We start from the raw sequence: 15,636 nt of genomic DNA, 5'->3' as shown, positions 1-15,636 counted from the left end.
ATTCACGGAGCAGAGCAGCCTGAGCATATATCAGCCCTCGGAAATAGCACCCCAGCGGCTCGGGCTTGCTGACAGAGCTGCCGAGCATCACTGATCTGCGGTGATCTGCCTCTGGAGGCACAGCACGCCGGGTCAGACGGGGTCGCCGGCTTCCAGCTCTGTTTCCCTGCTTGCCTCCCCCATGCCCTCCCTTCCCAGCTTCGTTGCTGTTATATAGCAGCCCCAGCAGACCCTCAGCGCCCTGCTTGTGCTGCAGGCTGGGGAAGGATTTGCTCCGAGTCTCCCCAGAGGGATGGCAATAGGGAAAGGCAGCAAAGGGGCTGTGACCCGCTGCTTCAGAGGGATGAAAGGACCAGTTCTCAGCACTGGGGTCACAGCTGAACCACTCGCCAGCCAGTTCCCAGGCTCCACACACCCAGCAATCCAGCAGCATTGGCATCACCCTCCTCTGCAGGCAGCCAGCAGCACCACGCCGAATAATCCCAAAGGTTACACAGAAGGTCACAACCAGAGCTTCTCCCCCACGAGCCAGAGACAGGCAGAACTCATCTGCCATCCCAAAGCCTGGGACTGCTGCTGCAAGGCTTGCTGTTCACCTCGCAGCCAGCTTCAAGTCCAAATCGCCCCAAATGGCAGCTAAAATAGGTTATCATACAGAAGCAAAGAGCACTAGAAATGGAGTTCTGTGCAGAACAATTATTTTGATATGCCAGCCAAAACTGAAGCATCTAAAAATGTTCTTTTCATGTCTATTGAAAATAAACCACTTTCTCATGGAAATAATGCCTCCCCCCCTCATCCTTCAGCCCCTGTATGTGCAATCATATCAGTTGGAGTCGTGTAAAATGTTTAGCTCTTTCTGCTGAAAATTGTTAGTCCAATGTGGCATGAGCTCATGAATAGTTCCAGTCAACAAATTGTGTTTTCCAGCAAAGGAAAATAGGCAGCCTCCCCCACTCCTTAAATCAGCTCTAATTAGAGGAGCGGAAGAATCAGAGATGCCCTCAGAGATCAGTGTTACTCAATACAGACAGGACAGGCAGAAACAAAGCAAAATTTTCCTGAATTGGGAGCCAAAGGAGATGTCTGGGGTGGGTTGGGCTTTGTAGCATCAAGGGCAAGTTGTTTATGCCCTTCCATGAGGGTCACGCTTGTAGCAGCCTGCCCTTCCCTGCCACGTCCTTACATCCTCCAGCAGCCTGAAGGAACCGTCTCCATCCCTGCGCCGGTGCCAGGCCAGCCAAAGCTGCGTGTGGAAACAAACCTCCCCTCACCTTCTCCACCCAAAACAAGCACTGCTACCTCCTGAAGAGCCCACAGGGATGAATGCAGCCACATCCAGCCAGCTTGAACCAAACGAGACTGCAGCAAGAGCTTCGGCAGCGTTCACCTTGCCTCCCCCCAGGTTTACGTTTAGGTCCGGCAGGGCTCATAACCCTTCCTGCCTCCCACCAGGCAGCATCCGTGCAGATAACTCTCCTCAAAGCTCCGTTGCTGAACAGAGATCTTAACCGAGGACAGCAAGAGGGAGAGCAGGCTGACAGGATGAAGCATTGCCCTCTAAACCCTGCTGTTAAACCATCATACTTTTAGATGAAATGCTTTGGGCTAGAAACCAGTGGGGTTTTTTTTAGTACCTAGTGTAACTGGCCTCCAGCTGCAGCCCTTGGACAAAGACAGGCAATTAGCTAACAATGCAACCACAGATTTCCAAGCTCTTCACAAAAAGAGGCAGGAATTACTGCGACCATTTTACTGATAAGGCAATGGACATCGAAGTGCTTCGGTTTGGAGATCCTGGGAGAACATCCAGCACCCCTGTCATCTATCTGCATCCATAGCTGGGACAAAATCATGCAGCCCAACAGCAAAACCAGAAGCAAGCTCTACTTCTCTTGCTAGTAGATGAAGAACAAAATGTTTCCTAAAACCATTAGAATTCCAAGGCTTTGTGGAAAGGTAGAAAAATTACAGGTAGCATTTGCACTATTTTTCAGATTACTCCCCATCCAGCAAGACACAAAGAAAGAATTTAATCACAAGGAGGAAAAATATTTGACTAAGTTGAGGGTTTGCGTTTGATCTCATCCAGAAATTCTGCCCTGGGCCATCACTTAACTCAGGTTTTTCTTCAGATTCTTCTTATTTTCCCATAATTACATGCCTTTTAATAAGCATAACTTAGTAAATATAAAACAAGGATACCCTGTTCCGCTGCTTCTGCTAAAAAGGAACGTCCAATTAGAGAAAAAAAAAGCATCAAAATATGGAAGTGCGTAAACTTACAGCCATTAGATGAACTGTCACTATGTGCTGCTGGGGTATTTTGTCTTCCCCAAATCAATTCCTAACTGACCATATGAATTCACATCTGGCACTATTGCTTTCATAGACCCACATCAGACATTTGAAGCCTGCAAAGACAGCAATCCCAGTGCATTCCCAACAGCAGAAGTAACCAAAAATGTGAATACTGAGCCAACAGAAAACAAAACCTACCCAGGTAGGTGGATTTTCTCCACACTCTGACATATAAACAAAGCTCTCAAAAATATTTTCACCCCCTTTCATCACGAATGAACTGAGACCACTAAGCCTTACTGCATGTATTAGAACTCCCTATCCAAGCAGAGGTAAAGCCAAACCCCTGCTTTCACAGAGCAGAAGACAGGCTGGGCCATCCCCAGCTTTCTCTCTTTTTATCACTTCTTTATTCTTGTCACTTGCATTGAAGCACATTCAGAGGCACCGTGCTCAGCTGCACACGTGGGGCAAAGGAGGTGGCCACAGAAGGACACACGTCCTGCAGCAGGGATGGATTCCTGGTCCATAAAGACCCCAACACCCCTTAGGACCTCCTCCTCCTCCTCCCTGTGCACACAGGACACGGGAAGCACACAGGACAGTGTGCTGGAAGGTAAAGATTTTCTGCCAGAAAATATAACTTTTGAAGATCTCACTAGAAAATCAATTATTTCAGGACAACCAGCAATCTTTTACTTGAAAGGATAAGAATTATTGAGCTGCAGTTTGAAAACAGAAGAAATATTTTGGACTATATCTAGGAGGAAATACAGAGAGAAATAAGTTACCTCAATGCTCTTTAGCAGATTAAAGCTGGAAATTAAGCAAGCTGGCGTGCAAACGGGACCACATTTGATAAGCAGAGCTACAATACAGTAGGAACACCAACAGAAAGAGATACAGGAAGCCAGAGCAATATTTACAAGAAGCAGAAGGTAAATATTTTTATAGAGCATACAGTGTGTACATCTCCCTTGTTTTCAGCATTGCTCTCGGTGTAACTATATGCACTGAGCAGAACGTAATGGGCCTTGGAAAATTGGAAAAAGGCATCGTACAGAGCACAAACGTGCTGCATGCCACAAAGGTTAACGGTGGAAGCTGTAAGACAGGCTGTCAGACAGAAGCATGTTGAATCAATGAGAATGTATTGCCCAGTACACTCGGTGGCAGTTTTAGTTCGTCCTTCATCAAAAGTTTGCGTATATATCACCACGAAGATACCCTGGTCACTTCCCAATGTCCTAAATCAGAGCTCGGGCGTTGTTATCCCCGGCACATTGCTAGCACAGCAAAGAGCTCGTCTGCAGCCAAATGGCATGAGCAGACAGATGGGCAGAAGGGGAAGATTCTGCAGAAAAGCAAATCAGCCCGGGGAAGGAACAGTTTGGTGCTCACTTACAGACTGCAGAGCCTGTGGTTTGTTTATTGTCTTTTGAAATTGCTGGCCTTGGAAGTAAGAAAGGGAGAGGGACAAAGGGAATTCGTGAAGTCTCCTGGCTGGTGTGCTGAGTTCGATGGGCAGCTTACCCCGACCGGACCTCAAAATGAGAAAGGAACAAAGAAAAGCGCAAAAACCTTGTGGTCAATGTCAGCAGGTGCTCCCCGATGGGTCTCGCTGACACCTTTGACTTCCCAGGTGCTTTCCATTGAGGACTACACTTTCCCATCACAGCACAGGGGTTCTCATTAGGAGCAATTTTGCACCAGGGAGTTGCAAACTACATGCTCATTAGGCACCAGGTTCTCGGAATTACTTCTGTGCCTGCTAGACCCGTGTCCCCCCGGCTGCCAGCCAAAGGCAGGGACACCCCAACACACAAGGCTTGCTGCCTCCTGACATTTTGGGGCAGGGCAACTTGTGCCCTGTCATCACTCTTGAGGAGCCTCCCTCTGATCTTGAGAAAGCCGCTGAAAATACGGCCATTTAATTACCTGCCTTCATACTTACACCGAGCTCATCCGAAAATCCAGTCCAAGCAGAGGATGAAGCTAGAAGAGGCAGTGAAATATCACAGCAATGTTCTTCCCTCAGTGACTGTTACAGCAGCAGAAAACACGGCCTGAATAACCGGATCATTGAATCCTCATTCAGATAGCATAACAAGCTCATCGTACGAAAATACTCCTTCCCTCTGGATAGTTCTTTTTGTTGGGCTGTTTTTTAAGAGCAGGAGAAAATTTGAAGAAAAGCAAGCCTTGATACTAAAATATTTTGATTTCCTCTTTGTTTGCTTCTGAAGTGGAAGAGGATTTAGTTCAGCTTTTTTTTTTCCTCTTTTTTTTTTTTTTTTTTTTACAAGGCCATGACCAAACAGAAACAATTGGTATACGTTTCCATAGCCAGTGTCACAGCGGCTTTGCTGCTGACTCGGGAATGTTACCTACAAGTGTGCTAATAAAAGCACGGGCATGCACGCACACACAGAGGCACCTAAAAGCAGCGGAGCAAAGCAATTCTCCGGGAGTAGCAATACAAGTCAGAGTCAATCTCCTTTCACCTTATGCCTCATTAGAGGAGAGGTTCTTCTCTGCCTGAGCTAGGTTTTGATATTAGCTTTCAATTACCCAGTGTACATTTTAAACACTTCCCCAATTACCTCAGCCACCTCTCTCCCATTACAGCCCCACAATCGATATATGGGCTATATTCCTTCCCCAAACTCCAGCGGAATATAAAAGGCAGCCCAGATAACGCCACCCTGCCTGTAATCCTGCCGAGGGGACATGCTTTCTTACCCTCTAATGTAATGTCACTCCCTCCCCGAGCCGAGCTCGCCTCGGTCGCTGCATATCACCTCAGCTCACTAATGATTATTATCTCCTTCAGCAATAAATAGAAAGACTCCGAACTGATTCCGCAAGGATATTTATTGCCCACGGTGCCCTTTGATCCTGTTTAGTCTAATTGAGCCTGGCACACAGCTCCAGGTTGCTAATGTATTTCCACCACAAACTGTATCTGCAGACAGATGGAAGTCGCACGATTGCCTCCTTTCGCCGCTATTAGCGGAGCAGTCGGCTCCTTACTTTTACTTACAATTTAATTACAAGGCATATGGAAACGTTGAGAGCACTGAAGCCAAGGCCCTTGCACAGATTTCAGAGCTCCTTTCGCCTTCAAGCCACCTCTCCCCTTTTCAAAGGCTCGAGAAGCTCCTAAACCAGCCCCTCCGGCTGCGCTCGGGGGCAGAGATCCCTTCGGGAGCCATGCCGGGGGGGTCTGGGGAAGACGCTCTTGGTTTGTGTGAACTCAGGGAGGGAAGCAGCAGCTGGCAAAACCTCACCTGCATTTTCCCTACAACAGGGCAAGGAACAAAGGCTCCTGGCGAGAGCTGATTGCAGTCCCAAGAAGATCACTGGCACTGCCGGGCTGAGCTAAGCAGCTCAGGGACATGCCCCACTGCCACCAGACCTGTTAGCTTGGGCAAGGATCTGAGCATAGCTTGAGGTGCTCAGACCTCAGCTAATCGCCCGAGCATTTATTCAACAGCTCTCTGAAATGTCAGAGACCTAGCGAAAAGCGAGATGCTTCAAACTCCTGCCTGGTTTTAAATATCAAGACGCCATTAGCTGTGCTCATCGCCCTCCAGGAAGCAAACAGGGAACGGCAGCGGTTCCTGGGCTCTTGGCATCCACGTCTCAGCTCCCTTTGCTCCAGATTACATGAGGATTCAGCCATCCGGGAAACAGACCCTGCTCCCCGAGAGTCCCCATCTAAAGCAGGATGTCGCAGCCTTGAAGGTGCACGGGGCTTGTTGAAGGGCTGGAGAAGGATGCCTCCCAGCTGCTGTATTTCTTCTCGTGCTTTTTACCCCAGAGCAAGCTGCACATCAACAATGGCCAAGACACAACTAGCCTCTGGCTGCTCTAGGCGGTCCTGGTGCAAGTCAGAGCACAGCAGCAGGTGTGACCACAGCAACAGCAGCAAACAGACCACAAAGCTGAGCATCTCGAGTCCAGGGCAATTTCCCCCTGAAGGCAGACTCTTTTCCTGGCAGCGACAGCATCTTCCAGGGAGCTTCCAGGAAGGATGCAGAGGAGAAGGACACGGCCCTGCTCTGAGGGCTGGTGGTACAGCCCCGCAGCAGCCCTTCCTGAGGGAAGCCCATTAGAACAAGCTGCTCCCACTGCAGCTCAGCCCTTCCTGCCGCCTCATTATCTGATATCTCCTTGTTGTGTTTCGCTGTTCGCAAATGGAAACAACAATAAAACAGAACCTGAGGATGGAAGTGAGCCAAAGAAGGGGAGGGAGAAGGGAAGGATGGAAACGTGACATTCATCTCTTCCCCCCCCCACACCCAGAAGATGCCTGACAATTCTGTTGCTGAGTAAATGACAGTTGTATTCAGGGAGATAATTGAATCCCTGTCAATTAAGCAGAAAAATCAGATCAAACCTACAATAAGACCCCTGTAAAAAATATAAAAGGATAAGAGGAAGAGACAATGAAAGCAAACAAGTTGTACAGTATGGTCCAAAGCACTCTGGGCCTGAATTAAACCAAGACTGATGTATCCTGCTGTGTGAGAGGGCAGACACGAACCTTCTGGAGCAGGAACGTTGCCATCGATTTCCCACAGTTTGGGATCAGTGCTGTGGTCCCACGGACTGCGTGCACCTCCCATTCCCCAGCTGGCTCAGGACATGAGCAAACCCCTACCTGTCCCATCCCTCACCTCTCGGAGGCTGAAGTGCCCGTACTGCTGAACTGGAAAATTCCACCCCATAATCCCGCTGTGAAACTCATAAGCAAAACTCCCACTGTCCTTGCCAAACAGACAGGATGTTTGTTCCCGTCCTAAACACCGACCACGCTGGATAACCCTGAGTCAGCACCAACACTTCCATGTGCCTGTCTCTTCTCACTTTTTTTCTTCTTTTGCTCCTCTTCAGACAAATCCACCTCTTTCACTCCCTGCACTCACTTTCTCCTTCGCTCTCCTTTCCCACCATGCATGCCTGCACTATTTTACTTTCTCAATTTCCATCCTGTTTCCCTGACTTCAATTTAAGCCGAATTGCTTTCCTGGTGCCACTGAAACACAAGGATTGCAAAAGCCATTAGAAACGCGTGCAAGACATTACGTAAAAAATATTTAAGGAAGGAATTCACCGGTAAATGGAATCAATATATTCCACGTAAAGCATTACCGGGAAGAGGGAAAAAAAAAAAAAAAAAAACAAAGGAGCGAAGTCAAACCCTTGCTAAGTGCACTGCAACTGCTCAAAATGCAGAGCTGGTAACGTGGCAGCACACAACCAGCAGCTTTCCCATTCCTGCTGCTGTGCTCACCCCAGCTCCCGAGCCCTGGTTCCAGCGCAGCCCTGCACAAACGGATGATCTCTTGCTGTTTCGGGGATGCTGGGCTGAGGGAGCCAGAGCCGTTTCCTCTGGATCCCTTCTCTCCGCACTGCTGCCAGCGCAGCCATAGATCACCGGCTCTGGCACTTCCCAGCCGCATTTCGGATGCGGCAGGCAGGCGCTGAGGATGGGGGGAAGGTATTTACATAGTAATTTTAGACCCAGAGGGGGAATAAATCCACAGCCGGTTTTGGAAGGCAATCCTGCAGCAGAGCTGGCTCCACACTTGCCTATTTTTGTCCGAGCCCTCTCTGTGATTAATTCAGATGCCCGTGGACATGGATAGCAAGGAGGACTCACCCAGAAGACTAAGCAGATCCCTCCTAGCCCCCTGGGAACTGTGCACTTCTACCCTCCTGAAGGAATCGTGAGCATTTCCCCCCTTGAACCCAGCTTAACAGCAGCCTTGTCACCTTGTCACACCGCCAGCAGGCAAACCTTCACCTGGGGCACTTCGGAGTCCCCTTGAGGTGAGCAGAACTCCATGGGAAGCACAGGGATACTCAGACCTGGTCCCCACAGACCAAGATGTGGTTTTCAAAAGCTAAAAAGCTCCTAAAGCCAGGCTCAAGGGTAAACGTGCGGATATTTTCAGAACATACGAGCAATCTGAAGGTCAAACTAGTTGGCAGTGATCACAGTGGCTTCTCTGGGATGGGATTAAGAGGGCCAGAGGCCTACCAGCACAGCTGGGCATGTCACATCTTCCTAATCCCCTTCTGATCCCCAACACCTCTGCACCCCAAGCAGCACAGCACCCTGCACCACTGATGGTCCCTCCTGGCTCCATTTTCCCCCCAGCCCAGGGACAGCCTTGCTCTGAGAGGCGAGACAAAATTCATGGGCTTTGCTTCTCCCAACTGCTGCTGAATTGTCAGCTCATTTTCCTGCCAGCTCCCGGCTGCCCCAGGAACCCCAGCACAGACAAAACACTCTCACCTCTCTGGGAAGAAATTAAGTTTTCTCTGAGGAAGTAATCAGGCAGTGGGTTCCACTTACTGCGGAGATTAAGAGGCCTCTGCTAATGGCCTGCTTCCTATAGCAGAGCATGTCGGCGCTGCCTCCCTGTCTTAAGCAGCTCCCAGCACCTCTGGGGCTGCCACACACTGCACAACTCTTAGAGTTACCTTCACTTCCAGATCCCATGAAACACCTGCACCTGGTTTTCCTTCCTCTCCTCCTTCTCTTACGCACCCTAAAACACTTCCAGAGACAAGCGATAACCCGACTGAGGGGATAACCTGGGAGGTTGTTCTTTGCACATCCCCTTTTAGCCATTTTCTCGTCATATTCAAGCCAGTTTATGTTTCAACATAATGGGGTTGTAGACTCCCCAGTCACCATGTTACCGTCAAGCACACGTTGCATCAAGCATTTCTATCAAGCTGGGGACATGGCTCTACCCTCTGTAGGTGTATTTCGAGGGTTTCAGGGTAACGTTAGCAGAAACTAACAGCAGACTATCAGCCTTAAAACATCCCAAACATCTCCAGAGACTCCATTACCTGGAAATGAAATTAATTGCTAAGTGGGAACCGATCTCTTCAGGAGGGTCTTTTGAGCTTGTGACACCCCCCCCCCCAGTGCCCTGGGTCCAGTAAGGCACAACCTCCAGTCCAGAACAGCCACATCTGTGAGGAAGCCTGTCCAGAAATGGCACTGATGCATCACACAAGTGGGAAGAGCACCGAACATGAGAGCTCGCAGAGATTTGCCAAAACACCACCCCAGGCACACTCTCGATTTGTTTTCAGCCAGACCTCCGAGCTTTATTGTAAATGACTGCTTGCCAGAGGCAGCCCGGTGCTTACAGATTTCAGGACAGCATTCCCTCCTGTGGGGAAACGAGAGCACCGCAAACCATAATCGCGCTTTTGGATACATAATGGACTAATCAATATTAATAGGGATAGTTATCTCCTCCAGCTTGTGCGTCCTTAACAGCAGATAAAATACTTGTAGAAACAGTTTCTTGTTCGGTGTGTGCCGACTGCTTACTTCCAAAACACAAAATTTCTCAGAGCTCTCTTTCTGTGGGACTCATTACCCGGAAGGCTTTGGTCACTGACAGATCTGGTGGACCCCGCACAGCCTCCAATGAGGGAATGCAGCTTTTGCCTGCACTTTTCTACAGCTTTGTTTCTTATTGTTAGCCCCCTGGAAGCCTCCAAATCAAAATGGATTTTGTAGCATAACGCAAACAAAGCGTGCCCTAGAAAGGCCTCAAATGAAATTATGGATGATGCTCTCAGTTTAAACAGCATCTTCACGGCTGCTTTTAACAGACTGATTTCTCTGGCTGGGCACCACAACACACTGCTCCGAGAGGGGGAGAGCTCACAGACCCAATTCCCCAGCACCAGTTTAAAACCTCTCCAGCCGTCCAAGCTTTCTGAAGGCTGACTGTCCTCCCTCCTCTCCCCAAAACCCCCATCCCCGGCTCCCATTGTTCTCCTGCACCAGTTCACATCCACCCACTGGTGCCACAGCTCCCACGGTGCCACCAGCCCAGCGCTGTGATAGGAAGGGAGAGCAGCAAACCACCCCACTAGGAAAAGTCCATCACACCAGCATCTTCCTTGGATGGAAGAGCAACGTATAGTTCATGGGCTACAGACATAGCCCTGTGTTTCGATTAAGGGACTGCAGAAGCAGAGGATTTGGCAATGTAAGTGCTGAGAGGTTGCTGTGCCCTGCAAGAAGTGTATTCAGATCGACATGTAAATTATAGCCCTGCCTGCTTCTTGCTTTGTCCTCAAATGGGCTAAAGAGCACCCAGCAGATGTTCTGGTGCCCATCCAACACCGCAGTAAAAGGTTGTTGAAGGAGGGATAATTGAAGAGAAGTGTCAGTGAGGAGGAAAACAGAGGTGGATAGCAGCTAAGGAAGAAAAGCCCTCCTTGAATTTGAAGAACCGTGCTTTCCTTTGAAGCAGATCAGTGAAAAGCGCTCTGCGCCTGCAGGGCAGCGATTTGGGAGAAGGCTGGAACAATCCAACTGCTTTATTACCGCTACCGCACAGCCCTGAGAACCCTTCCAACACTCACAGAAGGGAATATTGAAAGGAAAAGACACTAACCCTGAAGGATAGGCAGCAGAACCAGCCAGATCCTTGCACTCCCCCTTCCTCCACTTGCTGTTAGTGACTGCAGCCCACAACAGCCTCTCCACGAGGCAGGGCTGCTTTCTGCACGGGAAGGTACGTCCGAACAAGCAGCACACCTTGCCCTTTAGGTCACACCTGAGGGCTGCCACCCAAAACCAGGCTCAGGGGGCTGCAGACATGGCCGAGTGCCATCGCGCTGCCTGTGTGCTACCTGGCATCTCGGCGTGCTTTGTGCACATCACCCCAGGTGGGGGCAGGACGATTACGCAGGCAGGTTGAAATAGAGCAGGAGAACAAGGCGGGTGGCACCTTTAGATCACTTTTATTGAATTAGTCCATGAACAGTCTAACAATCCGAGGGGTGTACTTGCAATTGTGTGTCCCAGCACAGGTGAGCAGGACCCGCTATTAAGCCTAGGTGAAGCTGCTGTTCTGAAGGTTATCTTCAAGCTTTCTTAATTTCAATTTTTCAGGGAAGTCAGCCTCGGGTTAGGACAAAGTCAGCCAGGAAGACATTCAACAACTTCTCAGAAGTGCTGTATTGGGTTTATGTGACAAGGTTTTGGTAACATTGGAGCTGCAGGGGACCAGGCAGGGTTAAGCCATGGTCCCACAGAGGCAGGATGCTCGCAGAGAGCAGAGCATGCCAGCACCTTAGGTGCCCCTGCTACCAAGCACGGAGCCAGCAAGGTACCCGCTGCTCACTTTTTCCAAAAGCTTTTCCTTTCTGCTCATCGCAGAGCCTGAAATAATTCCCCAGTACTATAATGCAAACGTTTACAAGGGCCTGCATGCGTTATCTTCAGGTTTGTGGCCGCAGCAGAGCAGGATCTTGCATTCTCTGTATAAACCAGGGCCGAGGCCTCCCCTTCCCTCCCACCAGCCTCCAAGACAGATCACTCCTAGCCGGCCGTGCCGCAGGAGGTACCCACAGTTTTTCAAGCACTGTCTGTCAAGAGCACTTAGATGAAAGGCCAAAGCAGCGAGTTGCCTTAACTCCAGTGGAGAGACAGCTGCATATCAGCCCATTACTGCCATGATCTGAGATTTGTTTACTGTCTGGGCCATAGACAAGCAGAACAACTTGTAGCAATGAAAGCGCCTTGGTGCTCCAGCACAGAGCTCTGTAATTTACCAGCTATGTTCATCTCTTCCTCCAGCAGGGAAGCCAGAGACAAAGGTAATCGCTCCAGACAGCATGCTGTGAGCTAGTCTGAATGCCTAAGAAAACAGAATGAGCTGGAAGATGGTTCCCCCTTCTCCCACCACTAAACCACAAACATCCTAGCAAGCCCTGCCGCTTAGGAAAGGAGGCAGAGGCAATTCGAGTCCCAGGAGGCAGGGCAGGGTTAGGTGATCATCCTGTGAAGCAGGAGGATTTCTCAGGCCCCACATATGGTCGATAACTTCTTCAGAGCCACCAATTCTAAGAACCAAACCAGAAGAAAACAAGCCTCACGGGTGATTTAAAATATCTCGAAATCCATCAAAAAATTTTTCCTTCCAAAATGGAAGCGTGGCAGTGTCCACTACTCTCCCAAGCGAAAAACAGCCTCTCCAGAAATTAAGTTAATATACGGCAACTAAAACAGAGGATGGATGCTACCACTGGCGCGTTCATCAAGAGAAATCCCCGCTGAGAGCACCTCCATCAAGCCCGCCTGGTCTCCGACCGCTCGCTGGAGATGGAAGCTCCTGCTCCGAGCCAAAGCTCTGATCTCAGCCCACAGCAGAGCTCTGCCCTCTGATGTTATCACCTGCCTTTCATTTCCACATCACCTTTCATTTAGCTGCTTTAGAACACCTGGTACCCCACTAACTAATTGAAGATCATTTTGAATCCTGAACATTATCATCTGCATTATGTTTATCACCTGTTTTTTTCTCCCCAGTCCTTGAAATCCCTGGCCTGTTTAATTAGCAGACCTTTGGCAAGAGCCTTTTAAAGGCACTTGAGCTTACAATTCCTGTTGAAATCAGATAACCACAACATCTCCGCAATGTGGCCTCAAACCTTACATTTCAGAGACAAAACAGAGAAGTTCTCCAGCAAGGAAATTGCTGCAGCACCAAAGAACCCCAAACTGAGATGAGGTCCTTGCTACCCGAGCAAATAATCTAAGTCTAGGCAACAAAATGAGGCAATTAGAGATAAACGACCCAGCACTTATCCTTCTCACTGAGGCTCGTTGAAATGAGCAGCATTTTGTTGTAGGTATATTTAGCTTTTGGGGGTGGGGAGGGACAGGAAAGGAACTGGATTATTTCCCAGTTAGCTTTCCCCTTAAGTACCGAAAGGAGTTCTTCAGTGCACACAAGTAATAAAGCGAGCAGACATTGAAGGAAAAGCAGTGAATGAAAGCATCTTTTGCCCATCCTGCCTTAAAAGTTTGGATGCTGGACCTCAAGATGCTTCTGTTGCCCCTGCACGTTCAGCTGAGCCCAGATCCTACACCCCAGGCATGGTACAGGGCAATCCATCCCTAACCAGAAAGCCAACAGATTGTCACACGAGGAAAAGGAGACCAGAAAGGATGACAAATGTTGAATTTTCCCCACGAACTCCGTAAGCTAAATGGTATTACACAGAGGTGTTTTTAGCTCATGGATCCATAAGGTTTTGCTTTTCTTTCTGTTGCAAATTTATATGTACCAGCATAACTTGTAGCAATCTGGAGGGAATAAGACTTCTCAGGGATATTTTGCAACTTCCACTTAAGCTCAGTCTGTCTTTATATTCACTGTCATCTAAACTGTGAATATATTATTTTTTCCCCAACTTTCCAATTTTATCATCTACCATCAGTGTCATTTATGTGCAATACTGCCTAGATGGGAGCCGGGGATTTTTATTTATTTATTTCTCATTCAGTAACTTCACCTTAATGTGTTATAATACAAAACATAACAGCCCTTACTGTCTTGGATAGGAAAGTTAATATTTCATTTTCTTTGTTTTATGTCCTGATGGCTTCCTACTAACATCAGAGGTAATTCTCACATATTTCACCAGGAAATGTAATGGGGTGGAAAGACATTCCCTAGCTCTGCAATCGCTGTGCTAGCTGAGACAGATGGAATAGGGACTTGCAGAAATGCATTGGTGGTGTCTATTCTGGACAGACTCTGGGCAATTTATATAAGCTACTAATACGTTTGTCAGGGAGACATCAAGACATTTTCTTTCTTTTGTTTGTTCTCACCACAAATTGGAGAAAAAGAATGGATGCATTTGCTGAGATACAATCTTTAAGTTAGTGGCGTGGAAAATTGCATTGATACTTCCTGAGCAAAGTGATCAACTTTATTGAACAGCAGCAAAAGCTGAACATTTGCATGAGGCTTTTAAAAAGAAATCTTCATCTCCTCTCTATGACAAGTAAAACAGGAAGTAGAGCAATTTTATCTGGATGTTCTCCAAGACATAAGGACTTAATTGGAGACCAATTTATTTTTGGGACAGAGGAAAACCTATTGATCAAGGGCTACATAGAAAGAGATGTAAAATTGGAGACACATTGAGCTGAATGTGCTTTGAAGAAGGGGATTTGATGGCTTCCAGGGCTGGAGTGTGTAGCACGGTCCTTTCAGCCTAAAGATGCCAGGTTGAATAACTCACATTCAAGACTTGACTAGGTGTGAGCAATTCAAGCAGCTTGGGCGATCTCACTTATTTTCATGTCAGGCTGCAGGTTGTCCCCCTACAGCCACCAATATCTCTGGTATGTGCAATTCCAAATTCATCAAGAAAAATAAATGGAATCTGGAAAGTGAATCAAATAACACAGTCCCACAAAGCCCAGGGAAACAGGCTAGGAGAAACTGAACTATTTTTATTGCCAATATCATTTCTTCACTACTAACAGAAAAAGACCTCATCCCCATCACAATCTTCTCTTCCCAGGTGAAGTCCAAACAGGGTCCTTCTACATAGCAGCAATGAAACCCATCACTTGGTCTTGTGCACGTGGAGAACAGCCGTATATTTATTTCATGTTACCTAAGAGGGTTTTCAGAGAGATTTTTGCCCTGTCCACTCTCCATTGAGGCAGCACATTGCTGTGCAAGTTATTTACAAACAACCCTGCCTTCCGCATCTATAAGCTTTTAACCCTGTTGCCTGGATGGATTAGGATCTCATCAATGCTGGCAGACCTCCTTTGCCCTTAATTTTCAGATTTCATAACAAAACTCCTGAATCACTCCAGAATACCACCTTTTTCTGGGTTACAGGTAGACTATCCCCCCGCCCCAAGCCCCACGTTCTCACTCACAGTCCTTAAAAATTCACACGGCCACGCTCACGTCCATACCCAAAAGCTTACTTTCCTGCCTTGAACATCCAAAATCTTTTGTGAACGCACACATGTGAGTCTGTCCACACTTCAAATAGTCTCGCCATCAGGTATCTGAAGTTTGTCGCCCTGATTTCCAGAAGCCCTGGGACTCTGCAAAACTCACACTCCCTGTTAGATCTCATGTCTGGAACATTGTGGACAGCGATAAGTTTATTTAAAGAAAAAAGTAAAAGCGCATAGAAAGCCACAGCAGTCCCAGGACTTTCATTACAATTCAAAGGAAGAACTCCCTGCAACTGCTGTCAGCAGCGTGGCTGGCATCCTGAGCGAGCCTCTAGCACCAGTTAAAAAGCAGCTCTGCCAAAGAGGGGGGGGGGGGGGAACATAAATAATCCAATGGTCACAGCTCGCACGAATCGGCGGAGGTTTGTGCTTCCCAGCTCCATGCCTCAGATCAGAAGCAGCTGCATCACACACTGACATGAAAGCTGCTGCTAGGGTCGTTCCGAGCTTGAAAGACCTGGTCCTGCATTTCCCACTCCTTCCCCCTTCTTCACCCCTGC

The 15,636-nt window shown here is 48.2% G+C and overlaps 1 long non-coding RNA gene across 4 annotated transcripts in view; it reads right to left on the bottom strand.

The window, feature by feature from the left end:
• Positions 1 to 15,636, bottom strand: part of LOC121058603 — a 110,426-nt gene that overhangs the window by 79,470 nt on the left and 15,320 nt on the right. Inside the window, exons 2-3 of one of the 4 annotated variants that reach the window (XR_005814262.1) lie at positions 4,256 to 4,461; positions 3,068 to 3,845 (exon numbers count right to left, since the gene is read on the bottom strand). The exons of the other annotated variants lie outside the window; for them this stretch is intronic. This is a non-coding gene — a long non-coding RNA (uncharacterized LOC121058603). Of the gene's footprint in view, positions 1 to 3,067; positions 3,846 to 4,255; positions 4,462 to 15,636 lie in introns of those variants that run through there. 4 annotated transcript variants of the gene reach the window in all.

The sequence above is a fragment of the Cygnus olor genome, chromosome 22 (genome assembly GCF_009769625.2).
Source record: "Cygnus olor isolate bCygOlo1 chromosome 22, bCygOlo1.pri.v2, whole genome shotgun sequence".
In the NCBI taxonomy this organism is placed as follows: Eukaryota; Metazoa; Chordata; class Aves; order Anseriformes; family Anatidae; genus Cygnus; species Cygnus olor.
Note: the sequence above shows the minus strand (reverse complement) of the source record. Positions and strands in the feature narration are given on the sequence as shown.